The sequence below is a fragment of the Epinephelus lanceolatus genome, chromosome 17 (assembly GCF_041903045.1).
Source record: "Epinephelus lanceolatus isolate andai-2023 chromosome 17, ASM4190304v1, whole genome shotgun sequence".
NCBI lineage: Eukaryota > Metazoa > Chordata > Actinopteri > Perciformes > Serranidae > Epinephelus > Epinephelus lanceolatus.
Window position 1 is genome coordinate 18,996,703 of NC_135750.1, and position 22,301 is coordinate 19,019,003.

General features: G+C 41.1%; 1 protein-coding gene across 1 annotated transcript in view; it reads right to left on the reverse strand.

Annotated features, from left to right (window-relative positions):
• Positions 1-9,825, reverse strand: part of LOC117248417 (protocadherin-15-like) — a 335,851-nt gene extending 326,026 nt beyond the window's left edge. The window contains exon 1 of the mRNA XM_033613476.2: positions 8,829-9,825. The gene's annotated coding sequence lies outside the window, so the exon portion shown is untranslated. The remainder of the gene's footprint in view (positions 1-8,828) is intronic.
• Positions 9,826-22,301: the final 12,476 nt, after the last annotated feature.

The window sequence follows — 22,301 nt, forward strand, 5'->3', positions numbered from 1 at the left end:
AAAACCTGATAGATTTCAGCCGCAGCACCATTACCCTGATGGTGCTTCTCCTGGCGAGGCTGTCTGAGTGCACAACTCCAGCATCAGTGCTGGGCTTGTCGGCTGAAGTAATCATTGAGTGTATCCTTGAGTTTACAAGCATCCAAAGTTTCAATATGAATGACCTGTCCAAACTAAGAGTATCAGATGTAGCAGCGTGCGGTGTTGTCTGCCACAGTATCTTATTGCAACTGAATGGGTGACTACACATGATTGCTTTAATCTGAAGCTGCTCAATGTTTTATATTAACAATAGATCAAATGTGATATGAAAGGTGTTGCTCTTAGTGACAAACCCACAGAGAATTATCACCCAATCTTGCACTTCCTGTCAGCTTTAAAGTATTTTTGAGTTATTTGTTTTGGTTTTACAGCCACAAGATGTTTTGATTCACTTTCATTGCTCTCACCATTATTGCTTTTAGCAAAATGCTCTAAAACTCACCTTGAACTACCTGCCTGGCACCAAATGGCACAAAAGAAAAGTTAGCAACTTTCCGGTGAAGCATTTAGCAGCTAAAGAGCCCCATAATTTCCTTGGTTGGTGAAGACTAAAACAGAGCAAAGAGGAGGGTAGATATTGGATTCATAAAATTTTTAATGTTGTCCCAAATAAGCAACAGATTGCTGACACCAAAACTGTCATACCCACTTCACAGGGTGAAAATAAAGCATCGTATTTCAATTTGTGTTTGCTGCTCATTGCGCTTCCCCCAAGTGGCCAAAAAATCAATTAAGGAAGCTTTAAAAATAGGTCAAAAAGGAATATTTTTTAACATGTTAAAATTACTATGAGCCTTTACCATTTCATTTCAAAGATATCAAAATGTGTTTTGATGTAGTTTTGAACAATCCTAGCAAGATTTAGGGCCTTTTCACATCTACCATTTGACTTTGGGACTTCTCAGTTTGATCCAAACCAAAATTGCAGGTGTAAAACCTCCCGACCATGGTCTGGATCAAACAGCGAAACCATGGTCAGACAAAAAGAGGTGGTCTCAGTGCAGATTACACTGGACCATGGTTGGGTTTGTTTCTGGAGTGAAAACAGTTGGATGGTTTGAGCTTTCAGACCAATTATAGTTCAGTCAGAACACTTAATTTCCCTTTTGCAGTATTATATTTGGTAGTATGGCTGTGTTCTGGGACCTTTCTGCCCTTCCTCAGGCCTTTGTGGAAAGTCTAAGGTGGAGAGAGCACACATCTCCACCCTTAACATGTGCCTACATGGAAAGTCTGAGGCAGGGAAAGCACACCTCTCTGCCCTTCCATGTGCATATATCGAAAGCCTAAGGCTGGGAAGCACACATCTCTGCCCTTCCGCATGCATATGAAGAAAGCCTGAGGCAGAGAGAGCACACCTCTCTGCCCTTCCATGTGCCTACATGGAAAGCCTAAGGCAGGGAGAGCAGCAGCAAAGACCCCCGGGAACAGAACAGAGCAGCATCAATGACAAACAAAAATGACATTGATAAGTCAGACACATTATGAAAAGGAGGAGCTGGAGTGGAGGCGGGTTGCAAAGCGGCTTGCAGAGGAAGCAGCAACAGTAGGAAGGTCAGAGCAGTTTAAATAGGGCGCAGTGATTGAGATTCACCAATTGGTTGCACAGAAAGGAATCATGTGACCTATCTGCTGACTCCCTTCCATCAATCAGCTGCTCCATCAGTTGATTGGGTTGTTTGAGATCAGCTGATGTAGCTGGGATGTGAGCTGAGCTTGACATCCAGTCCTGCCTGAACTAACGCTATGCTCAATAAAGTTTTGGCAGGCAAGAGTGACGGTGACTGTGCTCAGAGCAGCCCGTCTACAAACCAATCGCTGTCAAGTATAGTCAGATGCAGCTCATGTAAGTACTACAGCACACAGGTATGTCATGTAAAGTTTAGTGTGCTTGCATAACTGTCATGTGATTTTCAGAAGGATGAAAAGGCTGTTAAATTTCTAGACTTCAAAATCTTTCTTTAACAAGCAATATTCAGAGATATTGAAAAAAGACACACTGACTTTGGTACAGCACTAAACCTCACCTCCAAACCCAAAGATTTCACACGGATCATTGTTGTTTTAAATATGTTTAATTGTTTGTTCTTTCATGTTCTAATAATCCAGCAACCATGGAGTGCATATAGAAGCGAGGTCACAGAGGGTCCATGCAATCATCCTGCATGGTAAAGATAGGGAACATACAGCATATCCTGCCACACAAGCCACGGATAAATACTCTTGCTGAAGTGTGAAATTAAAACATGGCCACAATGTTATCTTTCCGCACCTACAAATGGTGCAGCCTATGGTGAGTCAAGCCATTATCATCATATGATAATTCACATCCTTCCTCTCTATTTGCTTTCTGTACAGCAGTATTTATTTAAAGCCGGGGCAAATATTAATTCATGCTAATAGAATTTCAATCGGCAAACATATGGACACTTGCAAACTTCCTCACAAATTATAGATGAAAGTAATCTGCGTATCTGCTTCTCTCAAACACCCCCCCCTTCAAAACTCGAGCTGTCAGTGGTTCCTTGAGCAAAAATGAAAAATGATAAATTCCATCCAAGGGCAGCTGCTAAAAGGGGAAGACGCTTAATGTGAACTTACTAGTGCACTGGTTTGATCCTGCTCATTAGATGGACTTTAACTGGAGGGCAAGTAAACAACAAACAGCTTTCAGCCTCCATCTAATTATTGAGTTAAAGGGCAGAGGGCCCAAATATCAACAGCGTGGTAACCGCTCAAATTTAGCTTTTGCAGCTGGTGTATTGGGCAACTTAGTACTGTAGTTTAACACTATTTTAAACATGGGCAATTCAATAAAGAGCAAACACTATTACGCAGCCCCTTATACTCACATACACATCTGCTGAGAGCTTGCATATGTGCACATCTGGGAGCTAACCAGCACACTGTTGACCACTGCCATTCTCAAACACACTTAGGTAATCATTTTTGAATCAACGAACCTAATTTTAAGTCTCCTATTGTCTTAGAAAGACCAGTAAGTTCAATAAAAAGTCCATCATTCCCAAACACACTTGTCTAACACTTGGAGCTTTCTTCTCTCTGCAAGACACCACTGCCCAGTCAGCAGTAGTTACTGCAGTCCACATTCACAGACTTAACAAGAGGGTAAAAGCACAGGAGGAACAAATTGCCCTTCAGGATTCTACTTCTTCTACTGTAGATTATCCGACTGTGTTCCCTACTACAGTTGAGGTCTGTCTGTTAGAAGAAGAATAGGATCCAACATGTTTGTAATGAAACTATTTCATAGACCTTAAGAAGAACAAAACAGCTCTTATCTGAGACAAGGGGAGCAGCGTGGACAGAAGTAGTCATTGTGTTTGAGAGTGACAAGAAGACAGAGATAAAGAAGAAGAGAACAGAGGAAGGACGGCACAGAACAAATCTGCAGTGCGTCCATATGCATGGTTTTTCATATTCAAATCAAGTTCCATTTCCATTAATTTTGAGACTATTGGTGTTGCTACACTGAGGTAACTTATATGAAATCATCTTCCCTCTTCATGCCTCAGTGGGAACTTGAACACAGATTTCTGCTACAGCTGCCAGCCACGATGCTTAGTCAAGCTGTACCAAGAGCTAATGCAGCTACAAGCTTTTGGCTATAAATTTACAACACCTCAAGACCAAGCTGATGAAATGTTGCTTTTTCTCCATCTGGAGGTCATAGCAGCCCATGGGTCCTTCCAAAATGAAAAAAAAAAAAAAAAAGTCCTATGAATCAGAAAATGTCCTCTGAATCTGACTGTTTCGACAGATTTACTGTCAATTTAATATACATGTTAACTGGATAATTACTTTATCTAATTACATAATGTAATGACTATTCCATTATCTAGTCTACACTATTAAAATTGTACATAAAAACTCTAATTAATGGTCACTGACTGTCAAAATATGAGCAAAACATGTATATAAATACCGTAAAATTTAAACTAATAGCCCAGGCTTTAACAATATCGACACAAGACAAGCCTTTAATTCATTTTGCACCAAATTCTTGCTTAGCAAAGATGGGAAACAGTATCAACATTTTTATAACTAGTATGAATATTACTACATTAGGCTATCGAATAACATACCATTTACGAATCATTCATTTGATGTAGCTCCAAAGGACAGCGCATTATGCATAGAAAGACAGAGTAAGAGACCCGAATCAAAATACCAGTAGGCTAACTCAGCAAAGATGAAAGTCTAAAAAAGTTTATGGGAGCAAAAGGAATGTAGTGAGAAAGGGGTGAAAACTAAACAGAGAAAGGTTGGGAAATTTTATCTTGTAGCCAGCAAGGTGATAAAAATAAGCACACTCAACAACACGGTGCAGGAAGATGAGAAAATATTGTTTATGTCAGTTTAAGTGCGGGCTTTCTTTGAGGAACAAAGTTAGCAGACAGTGAGCGATGGACTTCACATGACAATATTTAAAACTTAGATTAATTTAATGTAAAAAGGTTTTGATTCTTTTGATCGGTAGACCCTTACAGACTAAAGCCCAGTTCAGACAGATGATTTGTGACGAAACAAAACCGTTTACGAGAAAAGTTGCAGCGGTGTGAACTGGCTGAGTGAGCTTGACTCAAGCCAGCTGATGGTGTCACCTGCAGCTCAGCCGGTCAAATCGGCGACAGCTGGTTTTAGAACGTAAAGCATGTCACCTGTTTCACCAGCCAATCGGCTTGCAGTGAAGTCCGCTGGACAAGTCAAAATGACCGCAAACTACGTGTTTGCCAGCTGCTGCAGATGTCGTGTCAGAGGGGTGGGTCGCTGCTGCTGCTCGCTGAATGTGCTTACGCCCCCTGGCACATTCATTCTCATTGACTAACTAATTGGCGCTACTGTCTCATATCATTGTGGCGTATTTATTTTGAATACAGTCCATCTGATGGTCGTTTTATGTTCTTCACAGTTTCATCACTACTACAAATGCAACTGTAGCCAGTATCTCAGAGCTCTATCACTAACCTCATTCATATTTTAAAAAGCTACAAATTATATTCAGCCACAAAATAAGCCTGAAAAGCTGGAAATCAGAATGGAAGCACAGAGAGTTGTTGCATAGTGATGATACACCATCTCACCTAGTTGCATTGGTGTGAACCAGCAGGTTGAGGAATGACACATTGCAAGTAGTTGCCTGTTTCAACTCGTGTCATTGTGAACCTTTGTTTGAACTGAGCTTTAAGGAATATAAATAATCAAGAAATGGACACATTCAGACTTTGACTGCTTTGACTGAGGTAAGGAGTAAGCACTTTTTTTCCGTCTCATGTTTACCATGCTGGTAAATCCGAATGAATTACAGTTAGTTGCTTCTATCTGGATTGTGCAGAATCTAACCAAGCTACTGATGTGTAGCATCTCCATTTTGACGGTTTAAACATATGAAGCTCAGCGTAAGTTCAATCAGGAAGACCTTTCTCATGCTCACCCTTTCACATTTTCTCCATCCCACTCTCACTACTCCCTCTAATCAGCTGACTATGGGTGTTCACTCCTCTAGTTATCCAATCACACTTTGCCACGATCTCTCAGCCAATCAGGATGCCACTGCAAAATTTTAAATCTGCTCTCTCTTCTGCTGCTGTCAGCTGTCATTTTAGGCAGAATCTTCGCACCCTCCTCCACCCCGGTCACCTCCAGCCATCGTATCCAGAGTCCAGGACAAGCTCTCAAAGACTCATTCCTCTACTCATCCAGATCATCGGCACCTCTCCATCTTCCTCTCATCTCATCTTCACCACCTCTACCACCACTAGTGTCTAGACCCCAGGGGGGTTCCCTATTCGACTATGGATTCATCACCCTCCTTAAATCAAACCATCTGTACGGGGTCTAATCGCCAAAGACTTTCCACATTCTTATTCATTCGTTCACGTTAATAAATATTCTTTTACCATAAAAATGTGTCTCTCCTGAATTATATTTGAGAAGTGAAGCCACCTAGAACCAACTCAGTTCATGCTGGTTGCTGAGGAAAAGAGACTTTGCATTTAACTGGGGCTTGGCTTTTAAATTAGGTTTTACAGTATGTCAATATGCCACATTACCATAAAACCTGCTGGCTAGGTGTTTACAGGGTCGGTAAAGAATACAGTACTACTGACTAATCCTTGAAATAAAAGTAGAATTCAATCAACTCATATGTCAAAGCATGAACTGATTTCCCCGAAAAGCCCTTTGAGTTGTAAATGAACAGTGAGTTTAACAGGAAGTGGCAGCGAATGTCGAAGGTATAATACCTAAAAAGTGAGAGACAACAATCAGTGCTGAGCCGAGAGTGCAATCTAACTGCACTGCAGCCACTTGTAAACTTTTTCACTTCAGTGTGTCAAACTTCCATGGCACTCTTTTAAAACTTACTCTTATTTGTTCGACTGCTCAGATGAATTTCTTTGTTACTCCCTCGCGCTTGCTCTTTTCTGCTTATTTCTTTTCTGTCTTTCCCGTGCAAAAAAAGAAAGACTATGGCCTTGATCACTTCTACCTGACACAGAGCACAGGCAGCCATTAGTGCTCGCTGCTTTTTTGGTGCGTGACTCCTCTCTGTTACTTCTTTATTTCCCAAAGCAATGGAGGATCTGTCTCTCTCACCGGCCCTGGACAGAATACTGCAGAGCATTGCAATTTCACGCACTCACGACAGATAAATCTTTCTGCTTGGCTGGCCATGAATCTTCTAGGGCTGAGTGGCCACACAGAGTGGCACTGTTGCACCTGATGCCAGAGAGAGCTGCACCCTTTGAAACTTGGGATGCACCTGCATTGCTTGGATATCCCTCTTTATTTTTATGCCATCTGGGGCTCAATTAGCGAAAATTAAATAGGGCCATGGAGGTTTTGAACAAGTCAGGTGTGATTTCCTCAGATATGCGTTTAATTGCCATGCTACTCCTGGTTAAAGTAAACAAAGACAAACAGAGCAAATAAGTTTGGCCTTGTGCAAAGGTGCATGTCATGGAATACAAACTAAACTACTATTAAAAAACACAATTTGTGATATTATATTTTTGCATTTCTTGGATCCACTTCATCTTCATGCAACACTCACACATACACGCTTTCAGCCTTTCCTGTGAGGACATATCGATAACCTTCAACAAATGAACCTATAGTTTCTTTCTGAGCAGGCTTTCAACCCTTGTCCATACCCCTCAATCATCAGATGCTATCCCACTGAGCAGGCCATGACAATGGGCTGCCTATGGAGCAGGACACAGGCAGAATATCAATGGAGTCTGGCTGGCCTGAGCCACGCTACTCTTCATCTCTCATTTCCCAAATGTGAGCCACTGGGAAAAAAAAAAAAAAAAACTGGCCCAAACCTAGACTGATGAAGACATCCTGTAGCAATGCTTTTTGAGTATTCCCTGCACATTTCTAGGGCACTGCACAAACGTACAGCTGTTGTTGTTGCAACTGTGGTACATATAGAATAAAATAACATCATAGAGGACAAGAGCGAGGGGAGTATTTCAGACACACGTGGTTTATCATAATGCACATACTACAATATCAATACATTTCATCTCACTGATTGAATCATGCTGGATGAATTCCCAACAGTCTGTAGTAACCTACAATCACAGAAATAGAGCCAGATTAAAATGTGTGTCAGGTGCGGGCAGTAAGTGTGCGCTATAGTCCTAAAGGAGAGCTAAAAACTTGAACTCAACTAAACGTGGTCGTGGTCCGAGTCAAACTGCACTGAACTGAATGTTGCATGGGGGCTTTCTTTATTCATGTTCCTCAGTACCACACTAAACAAATCACAGTTGCTTTTGTGCTAATACATTTGGCCTGTGGTTGCTGGCTATTGTACCGTACGGATCGATAGACTGAAGTTCAAGGCATGAGACAATGCATTATAATGCTGTGCAATAAAATGAGCTTACTGTGCCCTCAGCTCGGTCAGAGTCACGTGCACCTCAGTCCATCATCTCAAGTCAATTTTGAAGTATTTTCTAAGGATTGACTGCAGTTTTAGTGAAGTACAAATTGATCTAGGGACAGTCTGCTATAAATGAGCATTATGAGATGCTCATTTTCTTAACAGGATAAATGTCATGCCCTTCAGTGTTTCATTAATCTATGTAGATCCCAAAAGTAAGAATCTGAATCTGAAGCAACTCCACGTTATACATCTTATGACAAGAAATATGTCTCCCTTGGCTTCTGGCGTGGGGAAGAGCTAAAAATGATGGCACTGTCCTAGACGATCCAAATCACATGTGTTCCTTAAATAGTGGCACTCAGAGGGAAGGAAGCACACACTGGAATCATTACTGATAACCCGATCAAGAGTAGGTCGAGGCATATTTTAGCAGCTTTGACCCTGTTACCAAACATGCAGTAAGGCACAGTAAAACACGATCCGCTCAAGTACTGATCGGGTCTGAATTGGCGCATATTCTGCAAACTGCATTAGTCTTCATGCGTATGGAGCGTTCAGAGCGCCTGAGTAGGCTGGCGTGTTAAGCGTGTGAAACACCGTGCATGGTCTCTGGATAAAGCTGTGCAACGCGCAACGTGAGGGATAACCCTCTACCGACACTATACCTGTCAAATATATGTAGATTTCGATTATTATTCCAAAGGACTGCGTTGGCACCTGCGCGTAACAGGCTCTGTTACAGGATGTCATTGTCCAAATACACACTGCTGTGTGCTCAGAGTAGATTTAGATGTCTGACTCAACTTCACACAATGTAATTAATCTCAACAGCTGAAAATAAAACAGAAATACAAAAAAAAATCCTTACCTTACGGACGCACCCGCTGTATTCCAAGTGCACCAGAGGTCATTGCGCAAATATTCAGAGGACAAGATGTAGGAGTGATGAGAAGTAGGTTAGACTGCACAATACCTAATCCAGTTCTTAGTGTCCTTCAGACGTCGTCAAACCTCTAATCTTCAAAGCGAGATGGGTCGGAGCCTCCCGGGCGCTCAGAGACTCCGTTTATAATCTCACCACTGTCAGTTCATGCGTGTGGCTCACTTTCCCCTGCGCAGCCGGTCAGACAAAGTTGTCCGCGTTTATTTCACTAATGCAGGCGGCCCTGCGTTAAAAACGTCCACGTTTTCCAAATGAAAAAAGTGGGAGAGGTCGGCTCGGTCTTCAGCGATGAAGCTTGTCTACCATTCCTGACAGGTGGCAAGTCCAACCACCCGCTGAAAAGATTCACACATCATCTAGCGGGATGTGGAGACGGCCGAAGCCATAAAGCCATCCTCCGGGCAGATTAACCCATGAGTTGTGTTGATGGGGTGTTTTTTTTCACCTCGCTTCCCCCTTTTCTTGCGCTCTGGCGCCACCCAAAGTTGTCCTGGAGAGTTTGATCCACACGCAGGGATTCCCAGATGTCTTCATGTCCAGCCCCTTGTAACCAGATTTAGGCCAGTTGATGCGATTGTGATTTGAGACACACCTTCTGAGATTACTTTTGTTGGGTTATATCATGTGGTGCAGAAATTTGATTTTGTTTTCATATTGTTATTCTACTCGGAGCATCAAATGAATTAAACATCAGTGAGATGGAACTAATCCAAATCTCTCTGGAGCCTCACTGAATGCCCTCAATATACAGCTGGATGATGTTGTGAACGCATGGGCCAAATAATAAAACACCTCAGTGTGTGTGTTGTGGCAGCAACCAGTTCTTAATGTTGCTTTTCCTGTTGTCTTACTGTCATCTCAGAGCCTGCTCTCCCTCCAAGCACCGCAGTCGTCAGTATTTCCGTCCTTTAGCCGTCACGTGACGCACACTCACCTGTGACCAATTCCCTAATCAGCTCTCCAGCATTTACGCACTCTCCCTCATTTCCTAGCCGGGTCCTCATATTTTCTTCTTAACTGAGCTTGTTTTGATTAACCAACTCAGTAAACTTTGTTTTAATTTAATCTACCTGCCTCCAAGTCCTGCATTCAGCCCACTCTTCTGTGTTTGGGCTCCTGGAGACCTCCAGGCTAAGTTAAAACAGTTTACTCAACTCTGCCAATACAATTTTTCAGTTACAGAAAATGATGCATTACTTCTGTTTGGGGTCCCTTCTGTTTGGGGGCTGTAAAACTTTGTTTAATACCATATATTTTCATTATTCTCTATAATTGGAATTTGATTTGACTACTTTTTATGCAGCAGGTAGCTCAAAAATCCCAAATAAGTCTATTTGGATTTCTGTTGTTTTTTTTTCTTTTTCTTTTTAGATCGCTCATAAAGAGTCTGACACAGGGGTGGATTAAGTAATAGGCCCCTGGGCACAGGTATGCAAGAGGCACCCCCCCCCCCCCCCCCCCACCTCGCCCACGCGCCTGGTCTCACTCCGAAGTCGTCAAAATCTGGCGCTTGGGCAGTGACTTGCGGCATCAGACACTGACGAAAAAAGCCGCCCTTTAAAGGGGAACTAAGGTTTTTTCAACCTGGGTCCTATTTTCCGATCTACTTTTGTCTAAATGAGTGATAAGATGTTCAATATGTGACATTTCTCCAGTACGAAGCTAGGGCTGACCTTCCTGCAGCCTGTGAGCTCGTGCTCGTTCCGTTATGTTGTCGGACAATTACACTAACAATCCGAGCCTATCTGTGTGGGAAAAAAAGCACTTTTAGTGGACGTATTTTGACGTTGTTTGACGCTGTCTGAGTGCCCTATTATTTAAGATAGCGTGTGCTCACGGGCTGCAGGCAGGTCAGCCCTAGTTTCGTACTGGAGAAATGACAATGCATGTAACAGGCAGAACTTGACATGGCGTCCCAGAACATCAACAACCAATGCACCCAGGGTACCTTGCATGTCGTATCTGGATGTAGAAGGTCCATGACCAAACGTTGATGTGTGACGAGGTCAGAGTGAGAATGTGTTGTGCCCACATAAGAGCAATGCACACACACTTTATAGTTGTTGAGTCTCTTTTTGTGTTGTTGCTTTGCATCTCTTTGTAGCTGTGAAGCATCTTTCAGTGGTTTTGTGTCTTTATGAGGTCATTTGTGGCCTCTCTGAGGTAATTTAGTGTCTTTTTGTTCATTCTGTGAGTCTCTGTGGCTGTTTTGCTCCTTTTTGTGTCTCATTTTAGTTTCTTTGCATCCCTTTTTGTCACTTTGAATCACCTCCTGGTCAGTATGTGTTAATTTGGGTGACATTTTGCAGGTGTGAGCCAGGGGGCCCTCTCCTTACACTTTGGGCCCCTGTGCTTGTGCTTGATAGGCCTGTTTTGTAATCCTTCCATGGTCTGACAAGGAGTTAGACACTTCTCGGGTCTAATTAACCACAAACCTACAGTTAGTAATGTCACTCTATAGGATAACATATTCAATATTTCTTTGTTTTATCAAGGTCTCCTTGGCAAAAAGGGATATATAATTGCCTGTGTGTAAAATACAATACATACTTATTTATCTATTTGTTCTAATACACATTTTTCATGGTCATTTCTGTATTTTGTCACCATTAAATGTGCAGGTCCAGTTTGCTTCAAAGTCAGCAGTTACCACTTTAATACCGTTGTACATTTTGTGTTGTAATGAGGTTAGAAGAAATAGGAAAACCTTGCAAATATTATTTTTCCATATACAGCAGTAATGTCTGTAGGACTCTAAGCAACGAGTAAGTAAAGTCTGAAACATAATACCTGCAACACTGAGCCTTGACAATGTTATTTGATTAGGCAAGTTGGACACCTCCAGTTGGTCTGTTGGTTGGTTTCACACATGAGCATGTCACTGCCTGCTGTTGCTTCATAATGATAGACTGTCTAGAATGAGGTATAGAAAGGTTATATCAGACCCTGAACACTCCTATATAAAACAGGGTAATTTATAGCCGCCTGGGAACATGATGACATTACAGCTGAGTTCATGTTTGAGTAAGAAGGAAATGTGAGGAACTTTACTCTGCTGTGTTTGCAAGTGCTGCCAATCTGCATAATATCTATCCATCAGGCGGGATTGGAAAGATCAGTTGTGATTTGTCTATTTGTTTCCGTCATTACTTTAAATCTCGATAAGCAGAGTGAAAACACCCTCGGTGTCAAGAGCATTACGTGTAAGTGCTGAATCTGCACGTGAGATTGTATAGTATAAAGTGCCTACATGTAAAGTCGTGCCTGCTCTCATCCCACGCTGATCCCATGTAAGCTCTGATCTGCAAATTTCAAGCTTCAACCCGGTGCATGCAAATACATCAGCATCTTTAATAATTTCTTTTCTCAACTCACTGTTACTGAGAGAGAGAAGATAAGACCTGAATCTAAATTTAAATCCAGTTTGAAATAAGAGTGGAGTCAGAACTCACCTACAAAAGGAAAACTAGGATTACCACCTCTGTGTATGTATGCCTCCATGATCCAGTCAGTTTACATCCATGTCTGTTAAAACATAAATGCTTCACACACATCTTCACCCACCAGCACAGAGGATCTATACAATCAGCACAGTTTAAAGTGGACACCCAAGATTAGTGTTGCCAATTCAGTATCTCAGCAACTGTCTTCCTTTTGTTCCTGAGATATGGCGTTGAGTAATGACCAGAAAAGTGTTTTTGCTGAATATTATGATGCCACAGTGAAGTTGACCTTTGACCTTTTGGATATAAAATGTCATCACGTCATCATGTTATCCAGTTAGACATAAAACTGTGTGTGAGATATCGATTTTTGATTTCATATGGATCCTTGAGTTATGGCCAAACATGTTTTGTGACATCACAGTGACCTCAGCCTTTGACTTTCAACCATGAAATTCTAATCAACTGAGTCCAAGTGGATGTTTGTGCCAAATTTGAAGAAATTCTGCTATCATATTCACGTGAATGAGAAGGATGCAAGGTCACTTTCAACCATCAAAATCTAGTCAGTTGATTGTTGCGTCCGAGTGGACGTTAGTGCCAAATTTGAAGTATTTCCTTAAAGGTACTCTTGAGATATTGCGTTAACTAGAATGGGACTGATGGACAACCTGAAAACGTAATTCTTCCAGACATGGCTCTTGCCACTACAGAGACATGGAGACATAAAAAAAAGCTTCATGCTGCACTCACGTGTTTCCATTTCTCAAGTTGAGAAGTCATTCTTCCAGGTTTGGCGCATTCATGAGCTTTTGGTCGTAATGTAAAAACAACATGGACGCTACAAATCAGATGTGTTGTATCTTATTGCTTAGAGCATTTAAACAGTTTGAAGCCTTAACTTACAAAATGATTTTGTCCCAAACGTGTTACTGCACCAGTACATCCCCTAAAAAATACTAAAATATTGCTTTACCTGACTAATGCCAGTAAATAATTATCTAATTAATCTAGGTCAGTGGTTCCCAACTGGTGGGTCACGGTCCATAAGTGGGTGGCGGGTTCATTCTGAATGGACCACAAGTGACTCTTGAATGTGTCAAGTTTGTAAAAAATATACTTTATTTTGAAATTTCCGGTGCAGAGCTTTTATTTTTGATGTACTGTTTCCTGCTGTAGAATGAATGAATAACAGACAACTACTTAGCAGAGACAGCAAACTAGCTGGACGACATGGCCAAATGCAAGTAAGAGGCTGATTATATTAAACTGTGTGGACCTTGAACTAATGACCAAGGAGAAGTCTGGACCGCGTGGCTGGACCAGTTGAGAACGACTGATCTAGGTTACTCTACATAGACAATAACACGTGAGTACAATTCACGTGAACAAAAAAAAAAATCGTCATGCAGTACGTGAGTAGATTAAAAGTTCTATAACTCTATAACTATCTAACATTTAACTTCTGTAATGGAAACTTTTACGTCTCTGTATTATGTGACACAAAGCAGAAAGAATGTGAAGTAATCTTACATTTTTTATCTTGTCAGGATGTCACAAGCACAAGTGCCCAACATGACGTTTACTCTTTGTCAGTGTGTAACAAGCTGTGAGTGTGTCACTTGATGTCTAAGGACATGACTAAATAAGATGACTCAAACTGCTTTGTCACCCCTCTGACGATGCTAGTTAAAGATCCCTGACCTCAGCTGTATCTTACATCTCCTGTGTTCAGGGCTCACCCTCTGCACTGTTTGCTGTCAGTCCATCTGCAGATGCTGAATTAAACTTACAAAAAGACAAGTTTCTCACTCAATTTGTTTTGTCTAATAGAATCTAATAGTGTCTGATGGAGGGACACCACTGATAATTTCAAAATAAAAGGAAATTATTTATGTATAGTGCCACAAATTAGAGGTTATAGTCTTCCCATTAACAACTTTTGATTCGTGCTATTCTGATTTTATGCTCCACTAAGTTATGTTAAGTATCTAAGACTGGTCTAATTATTCTAAGGCCATAAGCACTGACCCTGTCGATAATTGTCTTTTACACCAATAACATCACAAGTGCTAAGAAGACAACAGTCAATTGACCTCTCTACATTTCGTCAGAGTAATTCGACCTGTGTTGTTTTACATATGCTTGTAATGAATAGTACTAGATGCTTGACATTATGAGTAGGGCTTATGGAGTCAGTTTATGCCTTCCAGTAACAAGAACACTTCTTGTCAATGTGCTGGATGCTGGAGAATCATTTTATCCTTGTTATTTCTCGCCTGTAGGCACAAACTTGATTTCTATTCCCTTTTAAAAAAGAATGTTATATAACCTTTCTTAAAAAATAGTGTAAAATACTTGTTTAATGTAATGTGCTTGTAAAAGTTCAGAGAACTGCTTCCTGGAATACTGCTGCTGCTGCTGCTGCTGCTGCTGCTGCTGCTGCTGCTGTGGTCCTGCAGCTCCTTCAACAGCACAATAAACAGCCGTCTGTAGATGTTGCCATTTAATCCGTCTGTTTGCGCTGCGGAATGAAAGATGACAGGTCACTATTTTACCTGGTTGGTAACCATGGTTGCTGTGCACATATAAACTACCTTTTATATTCTGTAGCGTCATTTCCCCCCCGTATATCAGGGACGTTTATGAGCATTGCTGTCAAGAGGATGAATTCACTGATTCTTCACCAAACCACCTGAAAAGCTGACATCCATTTGCTTCTTATCACAGCTCAATTCCCCTCATGGATTGTGAGCCATTTCACAGGCCGGGGCTTTCAGAATTTTTTTTATTATTAATTAAAAAAAAAAACAACACTGGTAAACGAAAAGCAATTTCACAAGTTCGATAAGTAAATCAACTGTTAAATTAGTTGAAAAAAAAGTCTTTCTTTGTAAACGCTATATTATAAATCCTAATTCAAGATAAAATTAACCACAAAATACAAACAAAGCAATTAATTTTCTGCACGGTATCCTGCATGTCAAATTTTAATCATGTAAGACTCACTAATAACTCTTGTAAAATACAATTATTGATTAAAACTTCAAGACTTTATTTTACTCAAATGCCAACCACAGATGCAGATAGTCAACGAACACAACACACTCAACATGTAAAACTTACAATATATCACAGACACTTAAGTCATTCAATAACATCAAACGTTTCTTAAAGGTGCACTCCTCTTATAACTGACGACCTAAACCGACATTACTGTCTTCTGTGCTATGGCGCTCTCACTTTTTAAAAACTTGTCAACCTAAGGGTTCTTTCAGACCTAGAGTTGTCTTGCTTGCTTTACCAAGTTGCATAATTGCCTGGAGTTGGTTCGTGTTCTCATGGCAGCATTTACAAGCGGATCAGATAAAATGCCTTGTGCAAGAAAGCTGCTCTTGATTGGTCAGAATTTCCACGCAGGAAAAATCCAGGAGTTAAACAAAACGTTGAAGAAGAGTACACTTGCAAGATAAATGTGACACTTTCTAATGTCACAATGGAGGGACAACTACGCAGGTTGATTTTAGCGCTGGTCGTCGTGGACTATATTGCTGTCATTGTTCATTTTAGTCAAACCATACAGTTTGAAAACAAGGTGCGTAGTGCGTACTGTAATGCGTAATGCGTAACGCGTAATGTGACTGCAGTTGGTTTGGATTGAGGAAGGATCATGTTTTCAGCACAAACGAACTGCACCAGAGTTCATTTGTAACCAGACCAAGACCACCTCTTCAAGACGGTCTAGGTTGGGTTGTTTTGGTGTGCACCCGGGTTTGACTGCTGTGTTCACACCTGCTCAAATGAACCGCACTTAAGGGTAAAATGAACTTGAGTTTGATTGAACTGCACCAAACAGGGCAGGTGTGAAAGCAGACATTAAATGGTTCCAACCACAGAATGCAAGGTTTCCTTGAAGGGGGGTAAATAATGCCCCATAGTCAGGCAAAATTTTGGTAAGGGAGAAACTGGCATGGCCATTTTCAAAGGGATCCATTGACCTCTCACCATAAGATATCTGAATAAAAATGTGTTCCGTGGGTAGCTATGTGCCCCCCCTTTTACAAACATGCCAACTATCTGCTACTCCCATGCCGTTCTTTGCAAAACCATTTTGTGTTTTGCATGCAGTATCATTGATCAATGTGTTCATTTTGCAGAGTCTAAAAATGTATATGAATATTTCTGCATATCCCTAAACAGTCTTAGAGTTACATGAATTGGGTATGGCTGACTCTTGTAGAGTCACTGAACCCAAAACAGTAGTGCTTGTCATCCAATTGCCAAAAGATACAGTTCTTACAGAAATCTCGAAATGTCAAAAGTATTTTTTTAAGATGATTTTTGGGGCTTTTGCCTTTAATCGATAAGACAGTATTATGTGTGAAGTGAGGTGAGAAAGGGGATGACGTGCAGCAAAGGGCTGCAGGCTGGTATCAAACCCACAGCCTCTGCAGCAAGGACATTGCCTTTGTACATCGGATGCCTGCTCTACCCACTGAGCTACTGGGCGCTCCAAATGTTCAAAGTTTTTGATATTAGATCACAGCATGGATTTTTCTTTGGTGTTCCTCAAGGTCTTGGTGTCTCACTGGGATTTTTTTTTTATCTTTTTTTTTCTTTTTTGTTAAATTTTACATCAACTCTGTAGTGGCGTGGTATGTGTGGTATCAACCCTAAAATTGCTTCCACAATGTATGAGACATAATTGATCATGGGAATGTGTAAAAACTCTTGTAAAAACTCAAATGCAGAGAACACACAGGGGGAAAAGTAGGTTTAAAAAAGCACAGTCTTTACTTCAATCCAAAAAGGAAAGGAGTCCAAACAAAAAAAAGTTAACAAAACAGACAGGGTGTAGGCAAAAAAAATCCTTAAATCCAAAACAGGCAAAGTTAAAAAAAACATCCAAGGACTCAAACCGAGCAATTGCGAGAAAGCTATGACACAAAGGAACAAAGACAATCTGACATGAGACATGAGGAGCTAGTGGGTATAGATGTATATGTACACAAGGATGGCTATGAGGATAATCAGGGGCAGGTGAGTACTTAGCAGCAGGTGTGGCTGATGAAAGGCGGGAAAACGCAGGAAACTGCAATGACACAAGATGTTGGTGCTTCAAAATAAAACAGGAATTCTGTGTTACAGAATGGCTGTAATATACTCCCATCATTAGCCCCTAAGCCACCATACAGTCTGAACTATAAACTCTGAATAGGTGCCTAAAGAAAACAAAACATTTAAAGGGACATTGTGTAACATTTTCAGTTGTTTATTGGCAAACATTGATGTCTGCATTCATAAATATGTCATCATTGGTGTACTATTACCTCCACCAATAATCTGACTTGTTCCCATAAAAGGAGAATTTCAGATTTGTTTGTACATTGTGCAGGTAAGTCGTTCAGGGGGGTTGGCTACTACCTCGGTTCTACTGCAGCATAACAAAGTCCCACTCTTTGAGCATAATGCAGGATCATGCATATGCAGCATCACGGGAGATGGCATCCTCGTCGCCAAGAAAGTGGAAAGGGAATCAAAAAGGCAACGTGACCGGCAAATTAAAAAAAAGGAGGATTAACATCGGGGTAGCTTTTCCCAGGTGGAGAGAGCTGCTGAAGGAGAAAGGTAATGCAGTCACAGCTAACAGCGCTAACATCGGCACTGGCCGCTAACAGCTGTTAGCCGCTATGTTGTAAACACAGCCAGCATGGTGAGGAGGGGGTTTGTCAACTCGTGTCGTGTGTGTCTGTGTAGGAGCCTGAATGAATACTCCATGAAGTATCGGATGACATGGTTTCATCAGTGTTATCATAGCTTTTTGGTACACAGCGGCTACCGTTGCAATACGCGTTTGAAACAGTGAGGCGCTAGAGTGCGCTATTCGTTTGAATGCAATTGTATGAGCCATATTTAATTTATCATTTATTACTCATTGAAATGGTTCCTCCGTACCACTAGGGGGCTGTATTTGGTGTCGCGGCGGCTGCCGCTGACCTGGGGTCAACTCAGGCCATTTAACCTGGTTCTAGTCTGAGTGGACGGAAGTTCGCTGCATAGATCAGCCTCTCATTGGGCGGAACGAGCCACCCACTGAAGTCCAGCCCTACCACCTCCGGTTGTGTAGCAGTTTTCAACCTTTTTCAACACGTCCTTTACTAACTTTTGCGGTGTTTGATCTTGCGGGGATGTAGCCATTTTTCTGCCATGGTTCGGGTCCTGTAGGCGATATTTTTGTGGTCGTGTTACACCAAAACCTGTTTCCCCCCGGCAATATTTTTGCAAGTGCACCGTTGCTGTGGCACCGCCCAGAGAACGATTGTGATTGGTTGAAAGAAATACAAGCAGCCGGAGCGTTTTTTTCTCCAATCTTAAAGTGAGAGTCGGCCCAGCCAGACCTTTCTTTTCTTGAGAAAGGTCTGGTGAGCGAGACTAATCTGGTTCAAACAATGTACAGGGTTTGACATGCTAATTTGGGGGAAGCAAATAGTTTTCGACTGCGCTCACTGTGCTTTATGAAGTAATCCGCGTTATTATTTTTATGTTGGTGGATGTGACGTTATTGCCTGCTGTACAGACTTTATGAAACACAAGTGGAAAATAAATTGCCAGATTATTCTAAGTTCTAAAGGAGGACTCGCATCACTTTCTTTGAGTGCACGTCAAAACAATTAACGTAGCCGAGTTAGCATTAGCAGCCAGTAGTGGCTACAGTATAGGACTTAGCCATTACAGCAATATATGATTTCAGCGTTAGATGGGAGAAATTCCTACACACTGTGGCTTTAAGATTAGAAAAAGTGCTGAGCTGAATTTCAAATTGTCCTACATATCCCCCCACCCATCTCCAGGTACACGAGGCATAACTTAGACTGTCTGATAAAATTACAGAATATGAAAATGTTTGGACAATGCCGTATTATCAGCGAACACAGATCATATGTCAAATTATGCTTCCTTCCCATGAGTACATAAAGGCAAACATGAGTCTTGAGGTCAAATGCAAATGCAGGAAAACACATGTACACTGCCAAGAAACATGACACTTGATTCTAATAAACCAAAACCTCTGATATGGAATTATTGCAAAGAAGAAGACGTAGCAGAGAAGCACTGTCTCAAGAAACGGTGAATGATGAACTTCTATCTGAACAAATGTGCTGTGTGAGGTGTTTCCCCGTCTGTGAAAGAGACACTCGCTCAATTTAGCACCAGAGGCAACCCTTTAGCAATGGACACTGTGTGACTGTTTGTCCCAAACAAAGACTTGATGTTACACTAACTGTCTAAAAGATTTGTGAGTTTCAGGTAGGGAAGTTGTTCAGGATTAAAAGCCATATTTGAATCAGAGAGGGGCATTAAAGCAGCTTATGCTTCTCTACACAAACTAAATGACTAAGCTCAACACCAGTATTGAATGTAATTAATCACCAGGGTAGACACTGGAGAAACCTTATTACGCAACGCAGGCTACTTCTCATGAAAATGGCCCTTGAGGTGTCCTTTATCGATTTTCAGGTAGGCTGGAATCATTCGTCCATAAACACTGAGCTTAATCATAATAACTCAATCCGTTCGGTCCAATCAGGAGTTCGGCCAGCGACTGTGGAGAGATGTTTAATCTAATTAAAATCCATTTGTGGTTGTCTGACAGATCCATTAGCCAACAGATTTAAAGGATATAGTATTGTTGTTAAAGCACAAACAATAACAGATATTTCAGGGGGAATTAGTGCTAAATGGCTCAACATGCAGCACTTGGCCAAACCACAAATCTCCCAGTAAGCTCACAATGAATAAAAGATGTGGATTATATCAAAGAAACATTGAGGTTTTTGTCTGTAAGAAGTCACTGTCCCTCCTTGTTATGCAGATAAAGATGTCAGATCTGGGGTCTGCGTTACTGTGCCGTAGCATTTCTTGACATGAATGATTCATAACACTCCACCAGAGCTGTACATCCATCTGACTTTCAGAGCTGCTCTGATTTACACGAAAGATATTACTTTTCTCTCATTTTTCTCGCAATTTGAAACTGTTTTCACAGTCACACCTCATCTTTCATAACATGCTCTCTGTTATTTCTGTCCTTGTTAAATTAGTGTTTACCTCCAGTGTTTCTTTTTCTGTTTAAAGCAGCTTTGATATCCGGTTACCTGAAGTCTAAAATTATTTGCTCCTGGTTTTATTAAAGTCTAAAAATGAAAGCCATCATAATTAAATAGATCATTAATCATGACAGCCTGTCATTGTTCATGTGTGTAGTTATCTGTTTGTCGATGCCAGAGACTGAATCATTTTAAAAATTGCTTTTTTATTCAAATGTAATTAAATATTTTGACACTTTTGACCTATTGCTACGTTTATTTAAAACAAAGGAGGAAGCAAACACGTTTTTTGCTCAGTGTTTCAGTTTAGGATTTGCTCAATTTGTTTTTCACAAAATATTCAGGGGCAAGTTGTCACGCACTGCTTGTCATTTTTCATAATTAATTAACATCTTGGACACTGTGAACATGACACAGATATTGCAGCACAGAACAAAATGTGACACATTTTAGTTAATGTGCCCAAAGTGAGCGCTCGCTGTGTTACGCCTGTGCTAAAAATATTCGGCGCACTTTGCCAAATGCGATTCTCTGCCACTAAAAATCTTATGCTTTCCTTAACTGTCTTACATCATTATTGCTGGTGATTTCACAATTTGTCTGCTATAATCAGATAATGAACAATTTAACCTCCCAGGCAGCCCCTCTGCTTGGTATGCATGAGGCGGCGCACACGTTGGGATGGATTTCGGAATGAGGATTAAATCAAACAAGAGCCAGGCCAATGACAGGTGGTTGCCAATCACTGTGTGTCAATGGCAGGTGGTAGTCAGTCATGAATGCGCCAACTGATTTGGCTCCCTGTCGCACATTGTTTACAAGGCGACACTCAGGAGCAGAGAGCGAGAGGTGACAGTGAGAGCATGGAAGGAGTCATGAAGACAGCCATTATTTTCATCCGTCATTGTCGTCAGTTGAGTCCCACAACCGCCACAAACTACATCACAGCAAAACAAATGAGTTAATCAGGAGCAAATGAAAATAGATGTGATAGCAGCAATATGGATGTAATAGTCAGTGAATTAGAGGGAAACAACAAAACAGAATTGATCTCTTTACTGACACCGGAGGGAAGAAATGCCCTCTTAATTAAAGAGCAAATGACAGCCAGCCTGGGAGAGACACTTGGGTTTATGAACTCTGGTACACTTCTCATATAATGAGGCATTCTCAAAATCCCCTGCCTATCCCAGAAACAGCCAATAAGAAGTGAATTAAAAATATAAACTTTTTTTTACTTGGAAAGTATAATCTCTCTGAAGCAATAGTTCGAGTAGAAATTACATTTTCCCCAGATGGTACATCAACTCCAGATGAATGAGAATATTTGGCAGCACGTTCAGATACTACGCGAGAACAAGGGCTTTGTAACTTTATGTTTAAGTGCTGTGATAGAGGTTTCATCCAAATCAGCTCTAACCCAGGCATAACATCAAAAGGTTCCTATTTCAACAATGCAACAACATTTGTGTCTGGAGAACGGCGTGTTTCATCCACTTGAGGGGCGAGCTGCCTGTACCACTTCTTATCCTGTTAATGAGCAGACTTTACACTGAAGGACACACCTAATTAGTGGCTGATTAAGATTTACAGTATCATTTCATTGCATGAAGCTGCAGTTTGTTTGTTTATTTACTGAAACCAGTCAGCCATTAAATATTAAAAAGAGCATTTATAATCAAGCGAGTCGCCAGAATATTACATTGGCACTGTACATTTCTGAAAGTCATGTTACGTTTGTTGATTTCATGTGTATCATGCCAACATTTGAGACATTTGTAAGGGAGTGAGTTTATGTTCACCAGCAGAGGGTGGTATTTATGTTTCTGTCCTTTTTGGCCCACTGT